General features: G+C 45.1%; 1 protein-coding gene and 1 pseudogene across 7 annotated transcripts in view; one reads left to right on the forward strand and one right to left on the reverse strand.

Moving 5' to 3' along the window:
* Positions 1 to 16,610: 16,610 nt before the first annotated feature.
* CLASP1 (cytoplasmic linker associated protein 1) overlaps positions 16,611 to 26,990 on the forward strand; it is a 246,209-nt gene continuing 235,829 nt past the window's right edge. For all 7 annotated transcript variants that reach the window (XM_067549649.1, XM_067549648.1, XM_067549650.1 and 4 more), the window contains exon 1: positions 16,611 to 16,766. The gene's annotated coding sequence lies outside the window, so the exon portion shown is untranslated. The remainder of the gene's footprint in view (positions 16,767 to 26,990) is intronic.
* On the reverse strand, positions 21,991 to 22,837 carry LOC137154244 (P2R1A-PPP2R2A-interacting phosphatase regulator 1 pseudogene; annotated as a pseudogene).

A 26,990-nucleotide genomic window follows, 5' to 3' on the forward strand; every position in this document is an offset into this window, starting at 1 on the left:
TTAGTGAACGAATCTGCTTGTTATGCCTGTGAAGTAATCTCTCCATTTTCCAGGTGGGGAAGCTGGCCCTAGGAGTGCACAGCATCCCGCAGAGCACACAGCACTGGAAACAAAGGGGGGGAGGGAAGGGGGTTGGCTGAAAAAATAATCAAGTGATGCAAATAATCAAGCAGAGGGGCTGAGATGCTTCCAAGATCCAGAATCCAGTTCCATCCCCTTAAACAATGGCTGCTCAGTCAGCATCATACCCAAGCTAGGAAATGAGGGTGCTGTATGGCAAAGGGGCACTTTACCCTTAACTTCTGCCAGATTCTAGCAGGAAGGGGATAAGCCTGGCTACACCCCCAAACTAGTTGGACACTCCCCTTTTGAGACAATGGGGTAGACCTGGGTTCAGTCGGTGTCACCTAGTACCCAACAAGTCTGCAGACTGCACGATTGAGGAGGGATGGCTGCAGAAGAGGTACATGATAAGTCAAACCAGAGTTTAGCAACTAGGTTATTCTGGCCAATGATGTGTCATCTTCTTTCTTTTATAAGTTGTGCAATACAATGCCTCATCCTGTGGACCCTAACACAGTCAAAGCCTTACACAAACCACTGGAAAACAAAATCTGAGGGAACACCAGGACAGTGGTGGGAATCAAACCAGTTTCTGAAAGGACAACTGCCAGTTCCACCCCATCCTGTTAGACCAAAGTGCCAGCAGCTCTGTGGAAGGCTGGAGCTAGTCAGCATAAGCTGACTGAAGGAAGCTGTGGGATATCCACCCAGCTCTGGGCTTTCCATTAACACTTGTCCATGTGCAATGATTTTTTTTTAAATATGATGATTTAATATTTGCAGTTTGCTAATGCCTACTGGCCAAACAGGTCAGGGCTTTGTGGTGCCAGGCTCTGGACAAATCTAGTAAATGACATTCTCTGCTCCAAAAAGCTTATGTGCTAAGAGATAAGGAATACAGGTGGATGAGACAAACAAGTGGATGGGGATGGGGAGTGAGGGGAGATGGAATAACAACAGATAATAGGATGTTATTTATTGTATTGTAGTAGCACCTAGGAGCCCCAGTCATGGACTAAGATCCTATCATGCTAGGTTCTGTACAAAGTGATGCATCCTTTCCCAAAGAGTTGACAATCAAAGCAATGTTGTGTGCAATTCTGAGCCAGCAGGTAACTGTAATCACAGCTGAGCTTGTGCCTAATCATTAAAATGAAAGTTCAAGGATGTGACTTCAGTGGGGAATAATCTACACCTGCTTTGCTAAGCAATTCCTGGGGAAAAGCACAGGAATCTAGAGAGATGGCATGTGAGGAGCTGTGGTTACAAAGGGTTTGTTACAATTGCTAAGGGATTGTGTAGATCCCCACGCACCATTTACTGCCAGCAAACTCCCAAATCCCGCACCACAGAACATATGCAATAAATAAGAAAGATGTTTGCAAGGTGTGGGCCATGCATGCCTCTCCCTGTGTAGAATAGGGATCTCTTCTTGGACATGTGGCCTCTAAGGAACACTTGACTACTGCAGACAGTGGTACTGGGAGCCAGTAGCTGATATTGGTCCGCTCCTCCCTCTTTCCCACATCCTTCTAAAAGAAATTGACCAGGAGATAACATCATGCCAGTTCTCTGCTCTCTACACTGGCTGCAGATACAGTTCTGGGTCCTTTTCAAGGTCCTCAAAGCCCTGACTGAGCTAAGCCCTGGCTTTCTCAGAACCCAGCCCTCTGCTGCCACACTCCCCAGAGACCCTTTATAACAAGCCTTATTGGTCAGGGAACAATATTCTGTCTCAGACTTTCATAATCCAGAAAACTGGCAGGCCAGCTTGTATTCTCTTATGCCAAGGGAGGAAGTGATGGAAGGTGTAGGAGTACGCATGTTTGGTGCTTGTGATCATCAGCTACCCAGTAGAAGAAAGGGCTCATCAAATGCAGTAGTAGCCGAGGATAACTGATTTCAAGAGCTACGATTTGGAGAATTAAGAAACCTAGTGATCATGGAGCAAGGAGTGACGGTGTCATGGGCATCGTGTTGGGTTTGCAAGCTATCACGTGAAGAGGAGTCCTGCTCTGTGGCAAAGCTGCAGGCTGCGAACAGGGTCAGTCTTGAAAGAGCGAGCTTAATGCAAGGTGGGGTGGTGCTCACTGCCTGAGGGAGCAGCCTGTTTATTCTCTCTCTGTTTTGGGATCTGTGTGTGTCATCGTTCTGAGATCCAAAATCACGTTACATTGCAGTCTAACAGCAAGTGTTGATTTTGTTATCCAGTTTCTCTATTTGTATGCCATGAAGAGAACAGGAGCGAATGTGCTAAAACCCTTGAGTGAGAGAAAGCTGGAACATGCTAAAAATACACACTCTAATTAAGGTGCAACACTCAATGCCACTGGAGAAGACAACGATAAGGAACAAATTGTTGCTATTGGCTCTGCTTGAAGGTGCTAGCTTAACCCCCCATCAGCACCATCACCCCCTGTTGAGGGGCAAAGCGTAAAGGTCTAGAGATTCCAATCCATTCAAAAGGGGCAAATGACTATCATTCACTGTACTAACAACTTCCCCAACCATAACAGCAACCGGTGGGGTGAGGGGTATCGGCCCCTTTCACGTGGCAAGGGCATAACTCTTGGTAACCCTACTCAAGCCCAGTGGCGGAGGGCAGAAAGCAAAGCTCGATCTCTCTTACCAGGACTCCCGTGGTACCAAGCAGAGCACCTCTTATCAGCAAGCTTTGCTTTAGCTACTGGGGAATTCCATTAACCAGAAGTGACTTCTCTATCCAGGCGACTGTTGCTAAGCCCATCATTGTCCAAATACAGTGACATTTTACTATGTTTGTCCAGCTCAGTGAGATCATTTCCCAGGAGGCTGGGTGGTTATTGATATCTTTGCTCCTTTCCCCAGCCTCAAAAATCAATTGGCAGAAGTCTGTGCTTTTTCTTCAGCCGGCTTCTGGTGCGCTGGGAAGCCTTCAGTCCTGTCTTGTCCTTTAAGGAGCTCTTACCAAAACAGCTTGGAACTGATGAGATTTTTGGCTCACCCAGTCGACTTGGGCAGCTTAGCCACAAAGCAAACGCTGCCACCAGACAGACCACCTTCATCCACAGAATTGTACCTACCTCTGAAGTGCCTACCCTTTGGACTTAGGCCACATCATTAAATAGCCCTGGGGTTGGAGGAGGGATGCTCTTGTAGACTCTTTTAGGGAAAAGGACAGAAGATTTTCTTATTATCCTAGAAGGACTGGTTCAAACAAATCTAGGGCTCATTCAATTGGTCTCCACATCTGCACAGCCCAAGATTCAGTTTGTAACTTTCTCTTTCCACCTGCCCCAAACTTATCCAGAGCGCAGGGGGTTTGAGTCCCTGGAGGGCTGAAGAGGGGAGACAATGATGTGATCCGAACTGGGGGAGCAGGGTTGTGGGGAAAGTTGGGATAGCAGATGGAGGTTTCCTGCTAAACAAAGGGATGTGCCAGGGCATTATCAGTAGCAACCTGGTCACTGCGGTTGCTGAGCGCTGGGAAGAGTGCAGGTCTAATTGGAGCTAATTAATCCATTTCTGTTGGGGATGACTGAAGGTTGGGTGGCGATTGCTGGGCTAATGGGGCACTTGGCTCAGTAACTGGGAGGGTATAAGTGAGAGGAACAGGTAGTGCTGCGGGGAGCCTGGGCTGATGAGTGAGGGCCATGTGGGAGCCTCCTATTGCTATAAGCTGGCTGTATGCTGTTGTGCTGTGCAAGGAACAAATAAATACACACGTGGAGAAAGGGCAGCAGCCTGGTGTGTGTTTGTGACTGTGTGAACACAGGACGTGGCCAGGCAGTACGCTACATTGGGTAGTGTCCAAGCTGCCCTGTGATGGGGAAACCACAGTGAACTCCAGACAGAGCAGCGATAAAGAGGGGCTATTCCAATTCTCTCTGGCGTTCAAATCCTCACCACAGTCAGTGAGATGCAGCTGGGGCATCACTGGAGCATGAGCATCAGCCCAGGCCTTGTGGGGCACTCTGTAACACAGGCATGCCCTGGGGCGGCAGACTAGGCAGGACTGTCTTGCTGCGGGAGGGGGAAGGAGTCGCTCTGTCTCAGAATTTATCCTGTACGATATAGAAGATCTTCTCTGTCCTCTCATTGTTCAATTTGGAATGGGGGGCTCCAAGGGACAGAATCCCTTAGCACGTCAGATGCGCAGAGAACTGTGAGAATCCCACTGATGATCTTAGGGTAGCAGAACATCGAGAGCATGGCATGTTCTTTTCACACCTCTGCTTTCTTTAGCAGCCAAAGGGAAGAGGGTGCACGTTGGCTCTTGCCTGTGATCTCTGTGCAGTTCTGTACTGACGCGGCAGCTGAGCGTCCGACAGCGGAGGGGGAAAGGCAAGGCCTCAGCTCGTGGACTAAAGCTACCTCTCTCGCCCAGGCGCAGTTGATGGCACCAGTGATGTATGATAACAGGGTGTAGCGCAGAGCTGTCATCAACAGAGTGTGAGTGTAACAGTCTCTTGCAACCTCCCCAATGGCCTTACTGTAACCATTGAATAGGAGTGGGGGTAAGGGGAGGGCAGGGCCAAGTGCCGTGCGGCTAGCGAGAGCTCTCAGCGTGTGGGATCTGAGACCTGGCTCAGTGTGACTCCACTGGCTGCCCGGACTCATCACTGAGTCCGCAAAATCCATGGTCAGCCGTACTGAGCGATGAGCAGCATTATTCTTTGATTTGCAGCTCAGCCAATGACAGGCATTGCACAGGGGGGTCCAGAGTGCTGCCTGAAAGCCAAATACAGCCCAGAGAGCCACAAACCATGGTCCATGGCTGCCTTCTTCCTGTGACTGCAAGGTGAGGAGAAATCTGCTAAGAGCAGGGCTGCATTTACATCTTACGTGCTCTCAGCACAGCATCTTCAGCACCCCGCTCCCCTCTGCTTACACTTGACCTTCATGTTTTCTGCGCAGGGGTGCGATGGGGAAAGTTGTGGCTGGCCAGGCCAGCTCCGTGCAGGGGAGGTGAGAGGGGCTGGGCCACTCTGGGCAGGGGAATGGGCTCGCCCCTGGGCTCCGGCTTTTGGCCTGTCAGGGGGTGGATCCTCAGGGGGAAGAGGAGGAGCAAGGCAGCAGGATCCCAGAAGAGAGGGAGCAGGGGCGGGACCAGAGTTCCAGCGCTTGTGGGGGGTCCCCACATTGGCTGGGGCCCCTGGGCACAGGCCCCATTGGCCCATGCGGTAACCCATCGTTTAGGCGCCCCTAGGCACGTGGCTAATTGGGAATCCAGCCCTGGCTAAGAGGCAGGTGTTCAGTGCTGGGGAAGTATTTGCCAAGCCATTTCTGCCCCTCTATTCTGGACAATAGAGTACAGGTAAAGTTTTCCGGCTGGATGCGATTTGCTTAGGCAAATTAATTTATTTTGCTTAGATAAATTCACATGCAAAGCAGGCCACATAGACTCATGGTTAGTTATCAATGTGGGCCCCAATGTTGCAGCCTGGGTACGTCTGGATTCGGTCCTGATTTAGCAAAGCACTTAAGAACATGCTTAACTCTAAGCCTGAACTTAAGTCTCCTGTGAGTCAATGGGGCTTAATCAAGTGCTTCATTAATGGGGGCCCACGTGTCTGTAAACTACCTAAAACAACCACCCAGGCTGCATGTTTGCCTGACTTTGTGATAAACAGGAAGGTTTTCATAGGGAGACGGTCTTTGTAATCGAGCCAGCCTCCATTCCATTTTTGCGTATTTGGCTGGATCCGTGTTCCATGCAGTGCAGTATGGGGGAGTGGCTAAACTATTGGCTAATTATGTAAATTTTGAAATGAATTAGTTATTGCACAATAAAGGAGGCTTTAAGGCAAGGTGACCCTGGCACTTGACTGCTTCTCTGTAAAAGTCCCAAATGTTCAACCAGCACTAATTATAACTGAGAATGGTCTGGTGATTGACACACAGGGCTGGCAATCAAGACAGCTGGCTTCTAGTCTCAGCCATGCCACAGACTCCCTGTGTGTCCCTGAACAAGCCAAGCAGCTTTTCTGTGGCTGAGTTTCCTTATCTGTAGAATGGAGAGTGGAAGGGAGATTTCTTACATTACAAGGGGTGGGGGTTCTACTCTGAGAGTGACTGTCCAAAATGGCATGGTTTTACTCAGAAGACCAGCTCTCTGTGTGTATTCAGAATCACTGAGTGACTGAAATCAGTCTGCAACTCTTTATTCATTAGCCTTGCAAAGCCACTACAGCTAGGAGAGAGAGAGTGGAATTCTATTCTGGCTCATGCATCATCAACACAATTGTTAACTAAGGACATGGAAAGGATCTGGTTTAACTTTCAGATACCAGACTGGGTTTGCATGGCTGGCAGCTCAAAAAGCCATCGTTTTGTGTTAAACGGAGCAGATCTGATCTGGAAGCGACTGATGTAATAGCTGAAGCCAGTTTTATGAAGGCATCATCCAGAGAAGTCATACTTGTTATTAATTATTTATACTATGGCAGTGCTCACAATGCAGTAAGTACTATCCACACACTCAGGAAGACTCAAGCCTGGTCTACACCTAAAATGTAGACTGACCTAGTTATGTCGCTCAGAGGTGTGAAAAATTCACACCCCGAGAGATATAGTTAAGCCAACCTAAGCCCTAGTGTAGAGACACTGCTAGATCGGGGGAAGTTCCACCAACCCAGCTACTGCCCCTTGGGGGAGGTGGATTAACTAGAGCAATGATTGCTGAAGCAAGTGTTTACACTACAGTGGCATAGCTTCAGTGCCGTTGCTGTGCTGTTATAGCATCTGTGGTGTAGATGCTGCCTCAGTCCCTGCCCCAAAGAAAAAACAATCCAGCACAAGCAAAGGATGATGGGGGTTTATTAGAGTTTGTCAAGAGCTTTGAGAGTCTCAGATGGAAGGTGCTTCGTAAGTGAAAAATATTTATTATTAACGCTGAGGGTGCATTTCTCACTGTGCTAAATCTCACTGTGGTGTAACGTCAATGAAATTACACCAGGAGTGAATCGGGGCCCTAATTTTTATCCTGAAGGTTTCTGATTTAGCTTTTTCCTTCTCTAGCCATTATTGTACAGGATCTATTTTATGCATTAACTCTGCAAAAATGTACCCGCTTCTTTGGTATTTAGGATTATTTGAAACTGGTATATTTGAAAATTAGCTTCTGAATGGTGTATATTTGTCATATTGTTTTCCGAGGACAAACCTCTCCTTGCATTCACTTAATGCTTCCATTAATTTCAGTGGAAATTTGCATTTGAGGTGGAGAGGGGCCTAATCTTTAAAAAGAGTCTTAATCCACTTACACAGCCTCTTTGGCAATGCTCAGCATTTTTTCCTTGTCAGGAGCATGCTGCATTTATAATCTCAATATGTCATTTTTAGCCTATTTAATATTGGGGTGTGTGTGTAAAAATGTTCTTTAAAGATGCAAACATAAAGGAGTCCATAGTGTGTGTGTGTGAGACTGTGATTTGTGTCTGTGAGCGAGAGAACAGATGAGGGTTTGAAGGGTGGAAAAAGAAAGACAAATAAAAATAAGTAGCGACTAAAAAAGCAAGATCAGAAAGAAATAGATCCAATTGAGAAGGGGTAAATGGAAAGTTACTAGAGAAGAGGAAATGGGGTTAAAGACTGATTTAGTATAAATTTAAAATAATATGAAGAAAAGTAGATCTCCTATTATTTTGATCCACAAATCACCCCTTCCAGAGGCAGTATGACAACCTAGGAAAACATAAGCATTTATAGCTGAAATACAAATACTAGAACTCATATGTACTCCTAATTAACAGGCTACAAAGCCCTTCATCTCTAGATCATTGGATCAAATCCAGCCCAGGTCTGTAGTGACTGACAGTTATTATCACATGCTTGTTCGATGGCCTGTTTGATAGGTCTCAGACCAGATCCCAGAGTCCACATCACAAAACAAACACACCACTACAATTAGCACTAATGGGCAGCTTCCTTTGGCCAAGAAGAGTGAACTGTTTTCCTAGAAGCAATCTCTCCAGATCTGTGGAGAGACCAGTTCTCAGGGCTGCCTGGAGGAAGCTTGCACGGCACTGTCTGTGCTGATTCTGCTCTGTGGCACCTTTCATCAGAACTAAATTCAGTCACACACCATGGCTATCTGCTTTACGCCCAGAGTTTCTTCTTAGGTAGCAGAACTTGCTGTCCCTCTGAACAGAAGCACACAGACACATACACACTCTCAGCTATGAAGCCAATTGCTAGTTTCCCTTAATCACAATCTTCCACTGATTCCCTTTTAGTTTGGTGAGTGAAGCAAGACTCCATCAGCTTTCACGTAGGAGTTAAGTGGGTCAGCTGTCTGTTGTGTTTGTGGTAGCTATCACATGGAAACAGCTCAATGTAGAATTCTGGAGCTTGGCAGGAAAACTCCAATTAAGACATAGAAGTGCAAGCACAAATTGTCTAAGCAGAAAGAGCCTCAGATCTAGGTCAGTGACAATTTTCATGCAGAAAGGGCACAATGATGAATTATTAAACTTAACGTGATTCCAAACAGGATAATGCTCTTAGGGTTTCAAACATGAATTCTCATACAACCCTCTTAGGAGGCAGGGAAAGACCATTCCTTATTTTTAGGCGAGGAAACTGAGGCACAGAAAAACAAAATGACTCCCCCAAGGTCACAAAGGGGGTCTGCGTCAGAGCTGGGACTAGTAGCAAGAGTCCTGTCTCTGATCTTCCTTCCATGTCAACCCATGTTCATTTACTTCTTCTTAGGAACAATTAAATCTTTTCCTTTATACAATATGATGAGGTGCACTGTCTGAGGAGATTTATACAATGTCCTTCACAATGAGATGGCAGAGGGTAATGGCCAACCTTCTGAGTTATGAGTTAAATTGAGTTAAATCTTGCTAACTTTACCCAGACAAGTAGTCCTGTTGGATTACTCATATAAAGGAAACATAGTTTGGCCTTATATGTTATGGAGTTCACGTCAGCAGCCACCTCAGGGGTGAAATAAGAGGTGTATGCCAATTTTGGAATAGTGATGGGTAGATTTCATCTTAGATCAGCCACACCACTGTAAATCCTGGGCAGATTCTGAGCAAAAGGGAGGGACTGTCTCCTGTATAACAACTAAGGGCCCAGAGGGGAGAGGAAGAGCAGTCAATTCCAATACAATTAATGTCCAATCGTACAGAAACAAAATACCACCTCCCCCACTTTCTTCACACTAGTTTGATTCTCTTTCTTCTTTTGTTTGAAAGATTAATACTTTTTTCTTTAATATAGGTTGGAGTAGCCTCCTCATCCTTCCTTGCTGTCTTTTCCCTGGACATGGTCTTCTGTGAACTCATGGCTGTTTTTCACATGGCCATTAGTTCACAAGCTGAACTGCTGATGCGCCCTAGAAATGTTATTGGTTATATTTTTCTGCCTATATACAAAAATGTATTTCTGCTTGGTAGCAGATCTGATCATTTCCCAGCAAGAGGGATTGTCTGTCTTTTTTGCAGAGTGATTGATCAGAACCAGGTGGGTTTGGTTGCTTCTGTGGGGACTGTGTTCCATAGAAGCAAATAATGTTAAACCAATGGTAGTAATGTCCTTGCTCAAGAAGTCATCACTTGATATTAACAATTCCCCCAATTACTGCTCTCTCAATCTTTACCTTTTTGGGATTGTCTGCTCCAGATTCATTTAGATTTTTCTTTCTGCATCCCTTGTCTAGGAGGTGTCAGGCTTGGTATAGAGGCCGTGCTGGTATGCTTGGGTTGATGATCTGCTGACTTTGAAGAAAGGTCAGGTGTCCATGCTTCTGAGTAGGTCTCTCAGAAAGCTTTGATTTGATTGACTGTGAGCTGTTTGTTGCTCACATACCTGCATGAATTGGAATGGAGGCTAGATAATATGCTACACAACTCATTAGGAAGAGCCATCTTTGGGCAGAGTAAAGAAAAAGCAAGATTCTATGATATTATAAAATGGAGATAATGAAAATCCATCAGAGGATATTATTCTAGCATGGAAAAGGGATTAATGGAACTTGTTTGGAATGCTATACACAGTACTAATGGCTCTAGTCTTATAGATAACCCGAAAGGGGAAAAAAGCAGGATGGTGCCCATTTTGCCTTTTTTAAATTTTTCTGACTTTTTTTTTTAAGCTTCATAATCTGCTCTTTTTTATATTAGAATTGCAGAACTCGTCCACCCTGAACGACTCTAAGGAGGACTGGAGAAGTGGTTGATTAATATTACAAATATTAAAAAAATTAAATATGAAAAAAAATTAAACCTGGTTAATGAAGAAGAGAAACTATATTCATAGTGTTCAGGTAACACTATTTTCTGTATTACTACATCTGAAGAAGAGAGCTGAAGTCTCTCGAAAGCTTATGTCTGCAAATATTAAATTTGTTAGTCTTTAAAGTGCCACAGAACTCTCGCTGTTTTTGCTTTATACAGAGAATATAACTGTTGGTTTGGTTAACACCTGTTTAAGTATAAGACTTGGGAGAAAATCTTTTTGCTAAGGATTCAACACCCTGTGTCTTCAGTTTAAGGCTGAGACCTCTCCTAAATCACATGGATTGGTCATCTGAAAAATATTTCAGCAAAAAAGCATAGCGAAGATTTGACTCTTCTGATATTTTTACAGAGGAAAAGTGTTAAATGTGTTTTAAACAAACAGACTACACTTCTCAAACTTCCTTCATGCAGTATAAAGCAGCAAAAGTAGACCCTAAAATCACTAATTTGTGCAAACACACCCAAATAAACTAGCCAATATTTAAATAGTTAGTGTAGAAAACAGGGTTGGGAGATTTAGGAAAGGACCCTTTAAAAACTGCTACTGTAGCACTGATGGAAATCACTTTGCAGCAGGAATATGTTGTCACGCTGGCTGGATGGGGGGAGGGGATTTATTATATTATTTAACATCAGTATGTCAAAATCATAATAATTCATATGGGATATGCTGTGTCAGGTACTGTTAGAAATGCTATAATGTGCTAAGTAAGATGGTGATGTTTATGTTCATGTGTTATATGTGTAATGGAAGTTATGGATATGTTTGATGTATCTGTATTTCAAATTGTGCTGTGTCTGGGCGACACCCCAGACAGGATGGCTGCTGCACTAGCCTGCTTAATGGCCCATTAAAGAAATTCACAGGTACAATGGGACCAGGGGGAGAAGCCAGGGATATACCTGATGAGTCACCAGGACTTATTCATGTGACTCTGGACTCCATCTTATTCCTGTAAATTTCCACAAGTAGCATGGCAAAGGCCAAAGGACATAAAAGGCAGCTGCATGACATCCATTTTGTCTTCTGTCTCAGTCTTCAGCCTACCTCTGGATCAACTCATCTACAACTGAACTGAAGCTGTGAAACAAAGGACTTGAGACCCATCCACGTACTGGATGTATACCCGAGGGACTATACAAGCCTGCAAACTCCACAGTTCTATTAGAAACCTGATATATATAGCCTTTTAAATCAATAGTATGTGTGTGATTGCTTTAATCCTTTAACATTTCTCTTATAGTTTCTTTCTTTCTTTGTATAATAAACCTTTAGTTTTAGTTACTAAAGGATTGGCTGGCAGCGTGGTATTTTGGGTAAGATCTAAACTTATATTGATCTGGTACTTTGGCTGACCCTTTGGGGTCAGGAGAAACCTTATTGGTAAAGAGCATAGAGTTTTAAATAACTGATCTCTTTACTGGTCCTAGTGGCTGATTGGGAGCCAGAGACTGAAATGCAGTAAAGGGGGTTGTGTATATTTTTATTTTGGCTTCTTGATAACCAGTGTGGGGAATCAGTAGCACTGCTTGTGGCTGGTTGGGAAGTTTGACTTCAGTGTCACCCACCAGTGCTGGGAGAATCTGCTCTCCTTTTACAGCCTGCCCTGACCTTGGCATTTTCAGATAGTACCCTAGGCACGGATGGGTCACATATATTACACAGGGAAATGTACTTTTCAGAATTAGCTACTTACAAAAACGATAAGGAAAATACAATGTGTTATTTTGTCATTTAGTCTGCAGTTTGATAGAGGAAGATATAAATCCACAAATGTATTTTCTGACTCAAAACAGAATGTGACAAGGAAGCATTTTTAGGGGCAGAGATTAAATTAGAAAAAATGTTTGGTCTTAAGTCTCAAAGAGAAATTTGTCTGGTTTTAACAAATATGCATAAACTAGAACAACGTGTCTTACTAATGAACTAAAGATCTTAAAGTGAGTGGTAGTTTGCAGATGCAGAAGAGCACAAAATACAGCAATGCTGATTGCATGTTTCTCTGGAGAGGATTATGTGCAGGAAGTCCTCTTGTTAGATACATACTATTACACAGGGACTGGAAAGCCACATATGTTAGCCACATGGGCATTCTATCTCTTGAGTGGGCAGTACTTAGCTGGTTAGTACTGTCATGGGATTAGCTGCTCTCTAGGGAGTGGAAACCAAGGTATTTTCTAAAGCTAATTTGTAATTGCCTGCTTTAATTTTACACACACCAACCTCCCACTCTCTAAACACATACATATGTAGCCCCAGTTTTCTCCATCTACGCAGTTTTTGCAGCTTGTTCCATGGAAAATGCACTCTTCCTAACATAAATAAAGGGCTGCTTTCTAAAACATGGGCTAATTGTACATTCAGATAGGACATATGCTGTAGAATGAGTGCTTTGAATATAGGCTGTTTCTTCAAACAGAGAAACAGTCAAACATCACTCTGATCTGTCAAGTCAGCTGAGAGGATTAATTACTGGTGCTGCCTTCTATGGAGGGATTTTGTGAAGGGCTGGGGGGGAGGAGAGTCTCCCTCTCCAAAGGCCAGAGGGTACAACTGGGAACCACAGCTCTTACTGTACCAAAGCCCGTATCTTACAGAGGTGCACAAGGAGGCACACAAACTCAGGAATAAGAAGCTGGAAGTGAAATGGACCAATTTTCTCCACAATATGCAACTATTCTATAACCTGTTTTATGAATCAGCATTTCTAGTGATAAGGGGTTTGTGCTTGACAGAGCCAGATGTCATCAGACTGAATTGTGGTATCAGAAAATGTGGTGGGTTGGTGGTGGAAGTACCTCTATAGCAGATTCAGGAAAAAAGGCCATGGGGCTGGTGAGTGAAGCCTCCGTGGCATAGGACTTGGTAACAGGTTTAGCTGTGATGAACGTAAGCATGGTAACTTCTCCAAGTTGAGGAAAGACAGCTGTTACTTTGAGACTCCAGTTTTGCTTTCTAACCTAACCATTGTGCACAAAGGATAGAAATTTCATCATCTACATACTGCATTCAATTCAAAGTTGTATTCCATGTGGGGAACACCTTGTTAACTCACAGACTGGGATCTGCTATTAGTGTGCTCAGGAACTGACATGACTCTCGTTCGATAATGACTGAAAGGTTTTAATTACTAAACTTATAAACATATACAATGAGCCCCCAAACCAAAAGTCCAGTATATTTTAGCTGCAAAAGCAATTATCCTCACCAATGCAGGCAAGAGGCGGCGATGGTTTCTTAGCGGCTTCCACTGAAAGACTGGATCCATGGTCTCAGAAGACAACTGGGCAAAATGGCAAGTCTTATCAGTTTCTTGTCCAGAGTGATTCTTTACTCTTGAAGCTTGCTTCCCTTTATTTCCATTGTTTCTCTTTTATATTCTTAAATTCAATGTTTTTCAAAGCATTTTGGTAATTTACATGAGTAAACACAGGAATTCCCAAAAACAATACAAGAGGGAGAGACCCATGTGTTTTACTTAGTTAAAAGGCATTATTCACCTAGATTTGTTGTTTAGTTTCAATGTTCCACCCTTCAAACAAAGGGGCAGTGGGGTTGTTGTGATTAAATTGAGCAGTACCTGAGGTGGCGTCCAGCCATGGGCTTTGATCATAAGGTATTTTGAGAGATCTGGATCCATGGAGGTCTAGCATGCACTGCATTTAACACATTTCTACTGCATAGATGAGTTACTCCCAGAGGATAAGTTCATTAGGGAAGATGGTCCAGACAAGAGAGGCAATTAATAAACAATTATCTTAATGAAATACCAGACATACTTTGAGAATGGAAAGACAGCATGGGTGTGTTGCAATGAGAAACAACCACCCCTTTTCAAAAGGGACTCCAGCCACCATTTCATATACTCTGCAGTATGCAACTTATTAATATTTGGTAGCTTAATTTTATAAGTAGGCCCAGCCTACCTGAAATTTCATGGTCTACACACCTCCAGCCTCCTTTAGCTGCATCCCTCCTGTTAGGACACTAACACCCCTTTCTCCTGTGTTTGCAGGACCCATGGGACTAAATTTCCAACAACTTAATTGATACTTCATCTAGTCCTTCCAATCACTCTAAGAAGCCACTTATTCTCTGAAGTGTTCTGTTTATGCACACCATGCAGGACTTTGTGTTTTTTACCGCATTGTATCAGTTACACCTACAAGCTTGCTGGGGAAAGGAGGCTCATATTTGTCTGGCAGAGTTTACATTCTGAGGTGCTCCATATAATAACATTGGCTTTATTCTGTATGCAAGGGTTAAATACAGGTTCTGATCTCAGGAACACTATTGGGGGGGGGGGGGGAATCAGACAGCTGTTTGTTACCTGCATTTATACTGGAGTAATAGAGCAGAATTTGCATCAACAACTCCAGGTCTAGCTAGAGGTTTCACACTGGTAATTGGGTTTTAGCGTATGCATTTCAGATTCTGTGGTTCACATAAGCTCTCAAGTCCAGCTCCTCAAAGATATTTAGGTACCTAACTCCCATGGAAATCAATGGAAATTAGGTACTTAAATACCTTTGAGCATGTGGGCTTTGGATACTACAGTGATGGGTGGAGACAGGAGACCCAAATATACATTGACTTGTTGATAGGCTGGTTTAAAGACTCTACTAAACTCTCCCAATTAGAGGCTTAACAGTGGATTCTGTGCCTGATATAGGATTGACCTATTTTATAAAGTGAATGAGACCAGAGGCATTGGTGTTATTGGCAGAGTGAGCACATAGTTTTAGCAGGAGGAAGCTGCTCCCTTCCTGGGAACACAGATGGTTCATCACCCCATCTCCATGCCCAGACAGAAAGGATGGGAAGGGTTGGTGCACCCACTGACTGCAGCCACCACAGGATGTTTTTGTGTGGGATTCACCCTCTTGCTCCCTGCTGCGTGCAGGGAAGATGAAAGGCCCACATTCTGTGGGTAGAGTGTTCCTCCCCTACCCCTGTGTGCCAGGGGCAGTTAAAGCCCAACCCTCGCTGCAGCATGGAGATAAAGGCCCTGTTTCCCCATCCTACCCTACCAGCTCAATGGCAGTATTGTCAACCTCCAGCATTTAAAAATCAAGTCAGGCTCTCAAAAACATAAGATTGGCATAAAAATGCGATGTATAAAACAATAAATCTGGTGTTCCTTTTAATTTGCCTTCTGGTTTCTGACCCTTTGTGTCACAAGGGCATAACATTTTCAAGCTTTTCTTTGCCAAAAACTGGTTTTCTTTTAAATGATACCTGAGATTCTCCACTAAGCACAGGACTCCAGGAGCTGCTAGTGAAGTTAAACATCAAATATCATGAGACTCATGATAAAAATCAGATGAGTTGGTAACGGGGAAGATAAGTATTCCTGGAGCTTCCACCACCCCCACAGAGCCTTCGGCACAGCATCCCTCAGGCTCCCTCCCCACCCTTACGGCCCCTCAAAACAGCATCCCCGGGGCTGCCCCCCTGACACCCTCATTGCAGCATCACCCCCAGGGGCCTCCCCCCCCAACTCTGGCATTTCACTCCCTCATAGACCCCTCGGTGGGGCATCACCAGGGCTTCCCCCCACGGGCCCCGCACTGCAGCAGCCCCAGGGCTCACCCCTCCCCCGCACGGCAGCAGCCCCCTAAAGCACAAGTGGGGGCGGGGCGCACGTTCTTTGAAGAGGCCGTTTTTTTCGTGCCCCGGAAGTGAATGGGCAAAGAACCTGCTCGCCGCGCCGCACCACGTGACGTGACCGTTACCCAGGCCCCAGCCCGGCCCCTGGCTGCTTCTCCGCCGCGGCAGCGCCCCCTTGCGCCCCGGGTGGTGGCCCCTCACAATCCACAAAGCCGCACCGGGCAACCCTAACCGGCAACTAACGTTCCGAACGCGAACCCTGATGTGCAGCGACAATGACAACGGCCCACGCCACGCCCATTCTGCGCGCGGACTACGGAAGCCCTCTGGGCGTGGGCCTAGAATCACACGGGTCCCGCCGGCGGCCGGCGCGCGCATGCGCAGAACACGCGCTTACCTCATATCAACCACGCTTGGAAGACTTCCCCTCTCCCCATGGAGCTCCGCGGGAGGTGTTTCCGGTCGCTCTGGTTTCCCCCCCCGGAGCTCCATGGGGAGAGGGGAAGTCTGCAACAGAGTTCCACCTTAGTGCGCGTGCGTCCTGCTTGCCTGGGCGTCTTCCAGGGGGGGGCGGTACAAACCAGTGCGCCTGCGTACTCGGCCTTCGCCGGCCTGGTAGTCCCTCCAATAGGTGCTGCGTGCGCCTGCGCTCTGGGGGTTCCATTCTTACCCAGCAGCAGCAGCAGCAGCAGCAGGCAGAGCCGCTTTGGGCTGGAGGAGGCGGAGCTGCAGCCATGCACTGCAGTAGGAGCAGCGGGAATTAAGCGGGGTCCGCTGCATGCCCCCTCCCCCCAGTAACGTGCCTGAGCCCGCTCTGACTCGCACCCCTCCCCCCCCCCCCGCCAGCGGCGCCAGCCCAGGTAAAACCCGCCCGTCACGGGGCAGGGGGGGGGGAGGTGTGGGGGGTGGGGGCTGCCAGCAGCCCTGGGCTGGTTGAGGGGGGAGGGGCAGCATTGTTTGCTGGAGCCGGCAGGTCGCCGAGCTGCGGCTGCTCCGCGGCGGTGCGGTGGGTGCGCCTGACAGGCTGTGCGCGGGCCGCGGGCTGAGGGGGGCAGTCCCCGGGGAGCCCCAGCGGCGCGGCCCGACCCGGCCCGGCTTTGTTCTGTTGTGAGCACGGCGGAGGGCGGGTTTTCCCAAACCCCGGCAGAGACGCCTGGCCCTGGCCGGCGCGGCGCAGGCCCGCCATGGGGAAGCGGGGGGTGGGTGGGTTGGCGGCGGGTGTGCAGCTCCCTCACGGCCCGTGTGCCAGGCGTTCGCGAGTGGACAAAGCCGCGCCGCGCCGCGCACAGGGCGAGGAGGGATCCGGTCCCGGCCGGGGGTGGGGTGGTCTGGACTGGACTGGACTCGATGCCCTAATAGGGCTTTTTCCTCTCCTTTTGGGGTGGGTTTAGAAATCTCAGCCGTGCGGGGTGGGCAGGGTAGAGCCAGGCTTTTGTTCCAGCGTTAACTCTTGCTGCCGTGTGTGAATCCGAGCTGAGCGCCTGCCTGTCTGTACTGCAATGCTGAGGTGCCGGGGGCAGTTTTCCTCCGAGATCCTTGCCTCTGACTCTCCATCCTGAGAGCACTTAGTGAGATCCTTCATCCTATGCTCTTCGTTTTAAAAATCGGGCTGTGTAACTTGAATAACTGACAGAACAGCCTTGAATGGTTCTCGGTATGTGCCGGTAGATGTTCTTGGTCTGTGGATTGTCATGGTAGTGCACTTGCTCTGGAGTGTGTCAGTGGGATCATGCTGCTGGTCCATGAATGATGATGGGTCCACACAACATACGGTTAATAAGTATTCTCTTTTACTTCAGTGCATATTCAGGAGTGGATACTCTGACAGTTTTAATTATGTACTAGTGACGAAGTCTAAAGGCAAGAGGCTAGAGGATTAAATAACAACCTGTAAAACTTGTTTAATTCAAAGCTGTTTAGGGAGTTTGGTGAAAAGACCAAAATTTATTTGGTCATCTGCAGTTTAAAAGTAGGTATTGATTTGAACAAAGTCGTTAATAGTTATTCTGGCGTTAGCGTGTGTGTGACCAGCTTTGCCTTACAGAAAGAGATGCTAAACCCTTTTGTGTTGCTCCCCAGGGTCTGTTCTACCCTCAGATACACATATGCCAGTTCAGTAGAATGGGCTGTCTCCTTACCCCTGCCTTAAAGAAGAACATGTCTAAAAAGCAGTACTAGCGGACACACTGCAATAGGTTAGAGCCAAAGCAGAAAGAGAAGATACATAAGAATTAAGACTATTTGGATCAGTAGTTGATAGTTGTCACTGTTAGTTGTGAAGCAGAACTTGGCAAAGGCTCATTGTTAAAATCTGTAGTAGGAAGATTCACTTAAAAATGTTTGCTTGCACGATCCTACTGGCGTACTGTATCTTATTAAAAAGTGCAAGGCTGTGAGAGGAGTCTGCTCTTTTTGGCTTTGCTTTAAAAAGCACTTTTTTTGAAAAAACATTTCATTGCAGTTTAGGTTGGCTTTGGCTTTTTCATTTGTCATTGTCACTTAGTGCCCATTCCAGCTTCCATTGTTGCTTTTTCATGGGAATTTGGATCAGGCCCTGGGTGAGTGTGTTACTACACTCTCAAATGAGCTCACACAGGAAAATGATAAAAGACAAAAAAAACATACCACCTGTGGGTGAACACTTTTTACAAAGTGATCACTGTCTATCAGACCTGTCAGTCCTCATCCTCAAAGGAAACTTGGAAACATTTTCAAAAGATGAGCCTGGGAGCTTTAAGTCATAACTTTGCTAGACTCTGAAAATCAGAGAGATTGGAGTTATGGCTAATTACAACAATCTGTAACCTACTAACAACCCCCCTTCCCAGCTGCATTCTCCCCAGCACGGAAGGTGTGTTAATGGGGCCACTTAACAGGCATTTCAAGGGGCCATTCAGAGTGAACTACTTACGCTAAACATTCTGTTCCATCTTGTTTTTAGCTGTGATACTCTGCGTATGTTTCCCAGACCTGAAGAAGAGCTCTGTGTAAGCTTGGCAGCTTGTCTATTTTACCCACAGAAGTTGGTCCAGTAAAAGATATTACCTTCCCCACCTTGTCTCTCAATACAGGGGGGTAGGCTTGTTTCTGGACCAAATCCTATAAGCAGTGTGAGTGGTATGCCAAGGCCCAATTTGTGGAAGAAAGACCCAAAATAAGGGAGACAGGGAAACTGCTGTAGGAAAGTCTAAAGGAAGTCTGGACATACCTTAGATAGATATGTAGGCTAAATAACTATTTATACAGCTGCCATTACTGTGATGTCTGAGCTCTTCACAGTCTCTAATGTCTTTATCCTTGCAACATCCCCCGTGAAGTAGGGAAGGACTATTATCCTTATTTTACAGATGGGAAACTGGGGTACAGAGAGGTGAAGTGATTTGTCCAAGGTCATGCAGGATATCTGTGTTGGTGCAGGAAACTGAACCCAGGTCGCCCAACTCCTAGGCTAGTGCCCTAAGCACTGGACTATATAAATCCCTCTCAAACCTCAGTTCATGAGCTACTACTTCTGGTAGTAATGGAAAGAGATCCCCACTTTGTTGCTTAGGTAGGCTGAGCTGGCAGGTGGTGGGAGAGGCAGGGATGCAATCTCTAGCCTCAGACTGGTAGCAGTTTTACAGGATACAGTCACTATAGCTACATTTTACTTAGTCATCTAAGCTGCTCTTCTTTTCTTCCTTGTCGCATATCACCTGCACCTTCCCCTAATGATGCCTGTTTGGTGCTTCGGGCACAGGAACTGAGCAGTAGCATTGGAGCATCAGAGGTAATACAGTCAATCATAACTGCCTGCAGTAACCCCTAACCTGTAACTCTGAGCCTGCTGCCTGACTTGGTCATCTTCTGCCTCGACAGTGCTGACTGGCAAAGGGAAATGATTTTGCCTGAGCCAGGCGTAACGTGGAGGGATCCACAGTGCAAATCTCCAGCCTTACCCTTACTCAGCCACTATAGCCCTCGATCTGAAGAAGCCCCCCATTCCAGTCTTGAACCCCTAGATCCCCCAACTCAGTGAGGACACCTCAGCTATGACTTGCAGTTTCACGTGCTGACTCACTTCAGCAAATGGGACTGAAGTATGCAAATAAACTGGAGGGAGGGAGAGACTGATGACTGGCTGAGCTACCTCTGTCTGTGCTCTTCTATCTGCAGCACCAAATGGTCACTGTGTAGAAATCGGATTTTTTTGGTTTTCTGATTGTCGCCAAAATCCATAGGGTCCTTTCTGTTTACCTACAACGTTGTCTCAAATTTTGGAGTTGATTGGATGTGGTTTTCAAAAGTTAATGCGTTACAGATAGCGAAATGCCAACATTTCCATGTTAGGCTTCACTTCTCTTGGCTACTAATTCACTGGACTACAAATTAGATAACTGCATGTTTCTGAAAGAGAAATAAATTTGAGTAACCCATTTGATGCTTTCCAGAGGGGCAATTGTAAAGGGTGCCTATAAACAAACTCAGCTGTCAAAAGAAGTCTGTCTTGGAGTACTCTAGAAATCTCAAGTCTGAGCTGCGGGTGAAGTGTATGAAAACCAGATAAGTTAGTGACAAAAACTTTTCTCAGTTTGATTTTTGTGTTCTCCCGTATGTTGGTCAGATCCTATAATCCTTCCCTGTGTGCCACAGATTCAATCAAGGCTTGTTAGTGGTCATTCTTAGATGGTGACAGTTTCAGAATGAATTATTATTTCAGGTTCTACACCCTGCCTTAGACAGTACCAACCCTTGTGTTTTTACAATTCCACAAACACGGGAAACCTTTTGGAAAAATCCACCCTCTTTGCCCATTGAGACAGGGCCTTGGCACACACAGAACACATCAGTTATTCTGTTGCCAGGATGAATGGAGCAGTCATCCACCAGAGGAAGAGGAGTGGGTGTTATGGCATCCTTTTCTACATATATTTCTGTCCACTTATTTAATGGCATAGACTAGCAGAATGGTGCTTTTTAGTCTGTTCTGTGTTCTAATCAGGTTCTTACACTGCATCCATCAGTGGGGTATCTTGAGAGGCTGCTTGGATGCTTAGATCTGTCATGGTATTTCAAGTATTGTTTGTATCAGACTAACTTGTTAGCAGCCTTCAAAAGCTACCTGAAACCCTTACATGATCTATTTAAGGAGAGGTGTTGGACAGTGGGGAAATTGACAAAAGAAATATGCACATGTTCTTCAGCATCCCGCACTGTAATAAGTCTCTCTCTCTCTCTCTCTCTCTCTCTCAAATTTAAAGAGATCACCACCTGGCAGAGTTATTTCTCTCACTCAGGGATTTTTTTTTTTCTTTTAAAGAAGCCCATTTAAAAAAGTTTCAGCCACTTAAGTTACTGGAAGGGACACACACACACAAAAGGTTTGTGGTTTGATATTCTTTTATTTTAGCTTTGGCCTTAATGCATTGTGGACTTATCCTGTTGCCTACTCCATCACTTAGCCAAATATCTGAAGAGTCTGAGCCACAGGGAGGGAGCGTGCAGTAGTTGGTACACTGCTTCCTAAATTTGGGAATTGTGTTTATCTTAATCTTTAGAAAGGGAGTGCCTTTAGGTAGTTGAAAGGGAATGGATCTTAAACTAGTTTTCTCTAGTACATTGCTAGTACAGTGGAAATGGACTACCTGATCTCTGATTCTAATACAATAGCACAATCCTGCAGTAAATAACCTAAGACACATTTTTACTGGTCTTTGGTTTCTCTGTTTTTTAAGCAAACTGAGACAGACTTGAGCCTACACTGCTCCTTCCCTGCAGATCTAATCAACATGGGGATCTGATCTGACTTGTGCTTCCAGAAAGCACTATCCAGGGATCTATTGTAAGTCAATAACATGTATGCAGATATTCACATATTAAAGAGAACGTTTGCAGTTTAAACACAAACTGTATTTAGTAAATGTCATACAAATCACTATAAACTTTCTCAAGGAACTAGTATGGAAATTTTCTTGAAATAAAGACATTTCTGGAAGTTCCTATGAGGAACAGGGTCAGATATGAAACTCAGTGACGTATTGTAGAACATTGTGTTATTGCTCTTCAGCTTGGCTGTTTGCCACCCATCAGAGGAGTAATAAAGTCTCAATTTGTGGGTAACTTAGCTGTAAGATCTATGGACTTAAATTGAGATCTGGAATTGGAAAATGAGGCTGAAGAATCTCTGGTGATGCCAACTTCAGCTGGTGAAGAGCCAGCACTGCTTCGATTGCCATCAAGTGCACCTGAAGTCAGACATGCACCAAGGTCTGTCAGATGTGAAACTTCAGGAGAAATCATGCTAGTAGCTCATTGAAAAAAATCTCTTTGGCTCATCTTCAGTATCCATTTCACCTTTTCTTTTCATTGGTCCAAGAGCACTTGGGCAAATGCAGTGGATAGGACTCTGACTTCTCCGGTTTAAGAATCGTCTTGTTGGACTGGGGCTAGGGCTTGGAGGTAATCCACTGCCACTCACCAAACTTTGCAAAGACGGCGAGAAACATTGCTTCCTTATTACTCTGGTGGGTGAAGGAGCTGGAGAACCTGAGACAGTCAATTTGCTTAGGAGAGGATGATTTCTCAAAATCATTGTCACTCAGGCTCAAGCTTTCCTCCCATGGCATTGCTGTTTGCACTTCCTGTTCATGTACTGTTTCTCTGTTCATCAAATCCATTCCTCCTTCCTGTTTGATTTGATGAAGGCGACTGGTAGGAATATGAACAGGAGAGGATGGCACCAGCAGACTATGACGATTCACAACTGTTGTACTGTTCCTTTGGGTTTGCAAAATGTTGGGCTGGAACATCTGTGAATTGTCACTCAGCCCATGGATGAAGGGGCACTATTCGATCTCCTCAGGCTCCCCCCGTCGCTCAGGGCCATCGTGCTACCCGCCAGCAGCTCCAGGTCCAGCTCCATTTTCTCCTGAGCCATTGCAGGGGTCCCAACTGCTCCTGCTCCGCCGTGGGACCCAGAGGTGGCTACAGCGGCTCCTCATGCTGCTGCCGCTTCCCCCAGCCTCTGCAGGCAGAGTCTGGGGACGCTGCGAGCCCGGTGAGAGGGATGGCACGAGCAGCACTCTATGCTGGGAGGACGAGAGGAGGTGGCTCCTTTCCCCTGCCGCCACTTCCTTGACTCCTCAGGGCTCACAGTCACCACAAGCAGGCAAAGGGAACCACCTCTGCACCTTCTGGATTCTGGGCTGATCTGGGGACTGAAGTGGCCTCCAGATACTCAAATTTATGGCAGCCTATCGTAGACTTTACGGGATGCAGCATAGAATGTCTAGCATTTAGCAGTGCAGCCCTGCCTCTAGCGGTCCCACCTATGCTGTGGCTTGCAAGTGGGGGGAACGGGGCGGGGGGAGCTGCATGTAGTGGCTGTGCCTGTGCTGCATGTAGCAATGCTGTGCCTGTACTGAAGGTTTCTTTTTTCATCTACCGTTGTGCATTTTATGGCCTCTATAAATTGCCCAGGGCAGGGAGTGGACTCTGCTTAAGCTAAAGACCTGTCTACAGTAGAGCTCCCACTGCTTCTGTCAGGTTGACTGAACCGGCATTAGCAACAATAGACAGTTTTTAGACACTCTAGTGTAGACGGGGCCATTGCCTGCCCCATTCTCATGAATGCTCCCAATGTTGACCTACAGTTTCCACCATTGCTGGCAGGCCTGGAGCTGCTCTGGTGGTGCGTTAGGACTCCTCTGTCTTTGTATAAAGAAGGCCACTTCTTTGCATTGTCATCCAAACACCATAACTGGAAAGCCACAATTCAGTCTTGGCAAGACTTCCTTCTGGAAAGTGAGGGCTGTGGAGTAAGTCTTTTCTAAAACTGCTGACTTATAAACACTGGGATATAAAATATGCAGTAAAGCTATTAATGAGACTCTGGTTCCACCTGAGTTTGTTTTTTTTCCCTCGTTCAGTTTTATGTTTCTTATTGGTCTTAACAACAGAAACAACCTGTTGTAACTAAGATGGAACTTCTGTCTTCTGGTAAACATTACATATTTAAGTCAACTGCTTAGGAAAAGAAGTACTTATGTAGTAAAATGCAGCTATAAAACCTATTAATTTAAACGCTTGAGTGGGTGCACAAGTCTCTTCTGTACGTAAGTAACACAGGGCTCATTTGAAATGTTGATCTTTCCTCGTTAGCCCCCTCTGCCCCCAGTACATGATTCAAAGGCAGATGGAGGTAGGAGATCATTTAAAATAGTCATAGCTTAAGATCCCTAGCTGGACATGCAGTTTACTGACATTCCTTTTGCCCCCTTCACTCCCCCAATTATCTGTTCTGGGAATTCTGGAGTTCTTAATGGTTGGTTAGACATGGCCAGATCTAGCTACAGTACTTGGATAGTGGCAGTTGACTTTGTTGTCTACTGATCTAGGTGGTGGTTGAAAGCTTCCAAGCAGTTCTGTTTGCTTAGTACAGCTTTAGACTGGGCCACAGTCTCCTCCCAAGTATGGTATGGAGTCAGGAACCAGTATTTCTAGGAGCTTATGCTGTGTCCTCTTCTGATCCTAGTGAGAGTCCTCCAAAAGATCTCACAGTAAACTCACACTGCTCTCACATGGAGATGTGATCCAAACACAGGGATTTCTGACTTGTAATTCCCCCCTCACAAACTCCTGTGGCCTTGGCAAGTCACTTATTTTCTTCTTCGGCTCCCCATTTTCCATGCGGGATCCTATCTAGCACGTGGGGGTGGAGGGTTAGTTAAGGTTTGTAAAGTACTTGGAAACTTAAAACTCTGATTGCCAGGAAATATTTTCTTCCAGATTTTTTTTTACCTTGAATAAATCCCATTTTCAGTCATGACCTGTTGTTTAACATGGAAATTGAGGAATGAGTCCTAATGGTTGGCTAAGACAAGTTCTGAAACTTAAAACAGTGCCTGCTTTACTTCTATAAAGGATCAGACCTTTATCTTGCCTAGAAGAGAACTTTACTGATTTCCCATTGCCTTCATGTACTGGCACCTGACAGACTTCTTGTGACTGGGTGTCCCCACCAGCTCCCTTTGTACATCTGATAGGGGACAATAACATAGCTTGCCTCTGTTTTCCTAGTTAAACTAATGAGAAGCTTCATGCTTCAGAAACCTCATGCAATAAATCCATTTTACCTCAGGGAGTTTTGCTTCTTGTACTCACACAAACAGCCTGCTTCTTGTCTGTTGCCTTTGCTTTACTAGCCGGTTATGTATTAGTAGGGAGTGCCTGCAGGATTTGTGAAAGTAGTAAGTACAGTAGTTCCATCCCAACTCATTATTGAGATCTGCTTAAAACCGGATTATCCTGCTCTCACACAACCACGTTCTGGGCATATCTTCTCAGAAAGTTCTTGCCATCTGTTGTGCCCCCCTGCCTCCATCCCCCCCAAAAGGCAAGAAAATTGCTAATCTTGGGTTTGTCCGTGATAGATATCTCAGAGGGGAAGGATGGTTTTGTGCTTCAGGTACTAGACAGAGTCTCGGCAGGACAGGCTTCAGTTCCCAGTGCTGCCAAAGACCTCATATTTAACTTTGGGCGAGTCGCTGAACCTCTGCACCTTAGCTCCCCATCTGTAACTGTTGATACTACTTTTCTCCCACCTTTTATCTTACCTTTTTAGGTTAAATACTTAGAGACATTCTCCTTTCCAGGTCCATCTTACTTAAGGTCATAATCTTGGTTCAGGGACTCTATCTGCTACTGTAATCCAGAGAGATAATAAGGATGAAGGTCTAAAACTTTTGTGGTGTGGGCTACCTCCCCTCCCACTGGCAATCTACTGACATCCCCTGGGCAATTTGCTTACAGGGGAAAATATTTAATGTATCATCTTATTTTAATGTGATCAGGAGAAGTGGAGAGCCACTGATGTATGAGCCAACAACAAGTCTCCTCAAAGCACTGGTGGTCTATGCACTGCAGCTTGGGTACCAGTGCTCTAAAGAATTCAAGATAAGTAGTTATTAATTCAGTCCAGAATAGGCTTTCAAGATAATTTCAGTTTTAATAATCTAAAGGTGTTATATTAGCAAAATATTTAGGTATATTTAAAACCTGGTTTCAGGGTGGATTGATATTTAAATCAAAGCAATTTAAATCACTGTTTTTAATCTTGATTTAAATCAGCAAGCAGAAAATCTTGATTTTAAATAATCGATTTTAATTGTTTTGTATTTATACTTCAATTATCTTCCTAAAGAAAGGTTGATTCTCATTGGTTGGTAACCATTAAAACATGTTGATTTGCAGCCAAATAGAGCTTTTTCACTAAATTTGGTGCTTCTTGCTAATGAGGAAGATAAACTATATAATTGCTTATATAAATATGTAACTTAAATTTATTCAGAATCTTGTTTTTTACCTTTTTATGATGATAAAAAATGGTGAATGATGCATTTCTTATTTTACTAAATGACTATTTTATTTGTGCAAAGTTCCCTTTGAATGGAAATTCAAATTTAATTAAAATACACAAAACAGCATTTTTATTAAAACTAACTTAAATATTCTGGGTACATAAGAAAGTTACCCTAGTTTATCAAAACATATTTTGCATTTAAAACTAACTAATCTGTTAAACAAAAGAAGTATTATCTGTAGCTTGTTAATTCAACCGGTTGCATCTAGTCACCATGTCCTTCAAGTTTTTAGAAATAATGGATCTCATCTTCTTTCATCTGACTTTTATTCATAAATTGGAAGAGGATAACATGCTTTCCTGCTTTTTGTACTCCCAGTCAGTTTCTAGATAATACTTAGTCCTGCCATAAGTGCAGGGGACAGGACTAGATGACCTCTCTAGGTCCCTTCCATTCTTGACTCTGTGTTTCATTACTTTGAATGAATTAATTGTTGAACTGATATAGTTGAATAAAGTGGAATGAAGAAAATATTTTCTTTGTATGTGGAGAAGAAATTAGTGCTGCCAAAAGCTGATTTATCACGTCCGCAAACTCTGGTCGCAGGTGCTTAGCCAGTGACTTCCACCAGGTCTGTTTTTTGACTTTCTTTAAAACTTCAGCAGCCATGTGTTTGCTCAATATTATTTTTTGTATTTTATTTAAATGGGCATATCGAGTGAGGGCCTCCAGGGATCTGCCCTG

Source organism: Emydura macquarii, unplaced genomic scaffold (assembly GCF_026122565.2).
Source record: "Emydura macquarii macquarii isolate MOO-44397 ecotype Brisbane River unplaced genomic scaffold, CSIRO-AGI_Emac_v2 contig_1253, whole genome shotgun sequence".
Lineage (NCBI taxonomy): Eukaryota > Metazoa > Chordata > Testudines > Chelidae > Emydura > Emydura macquarii.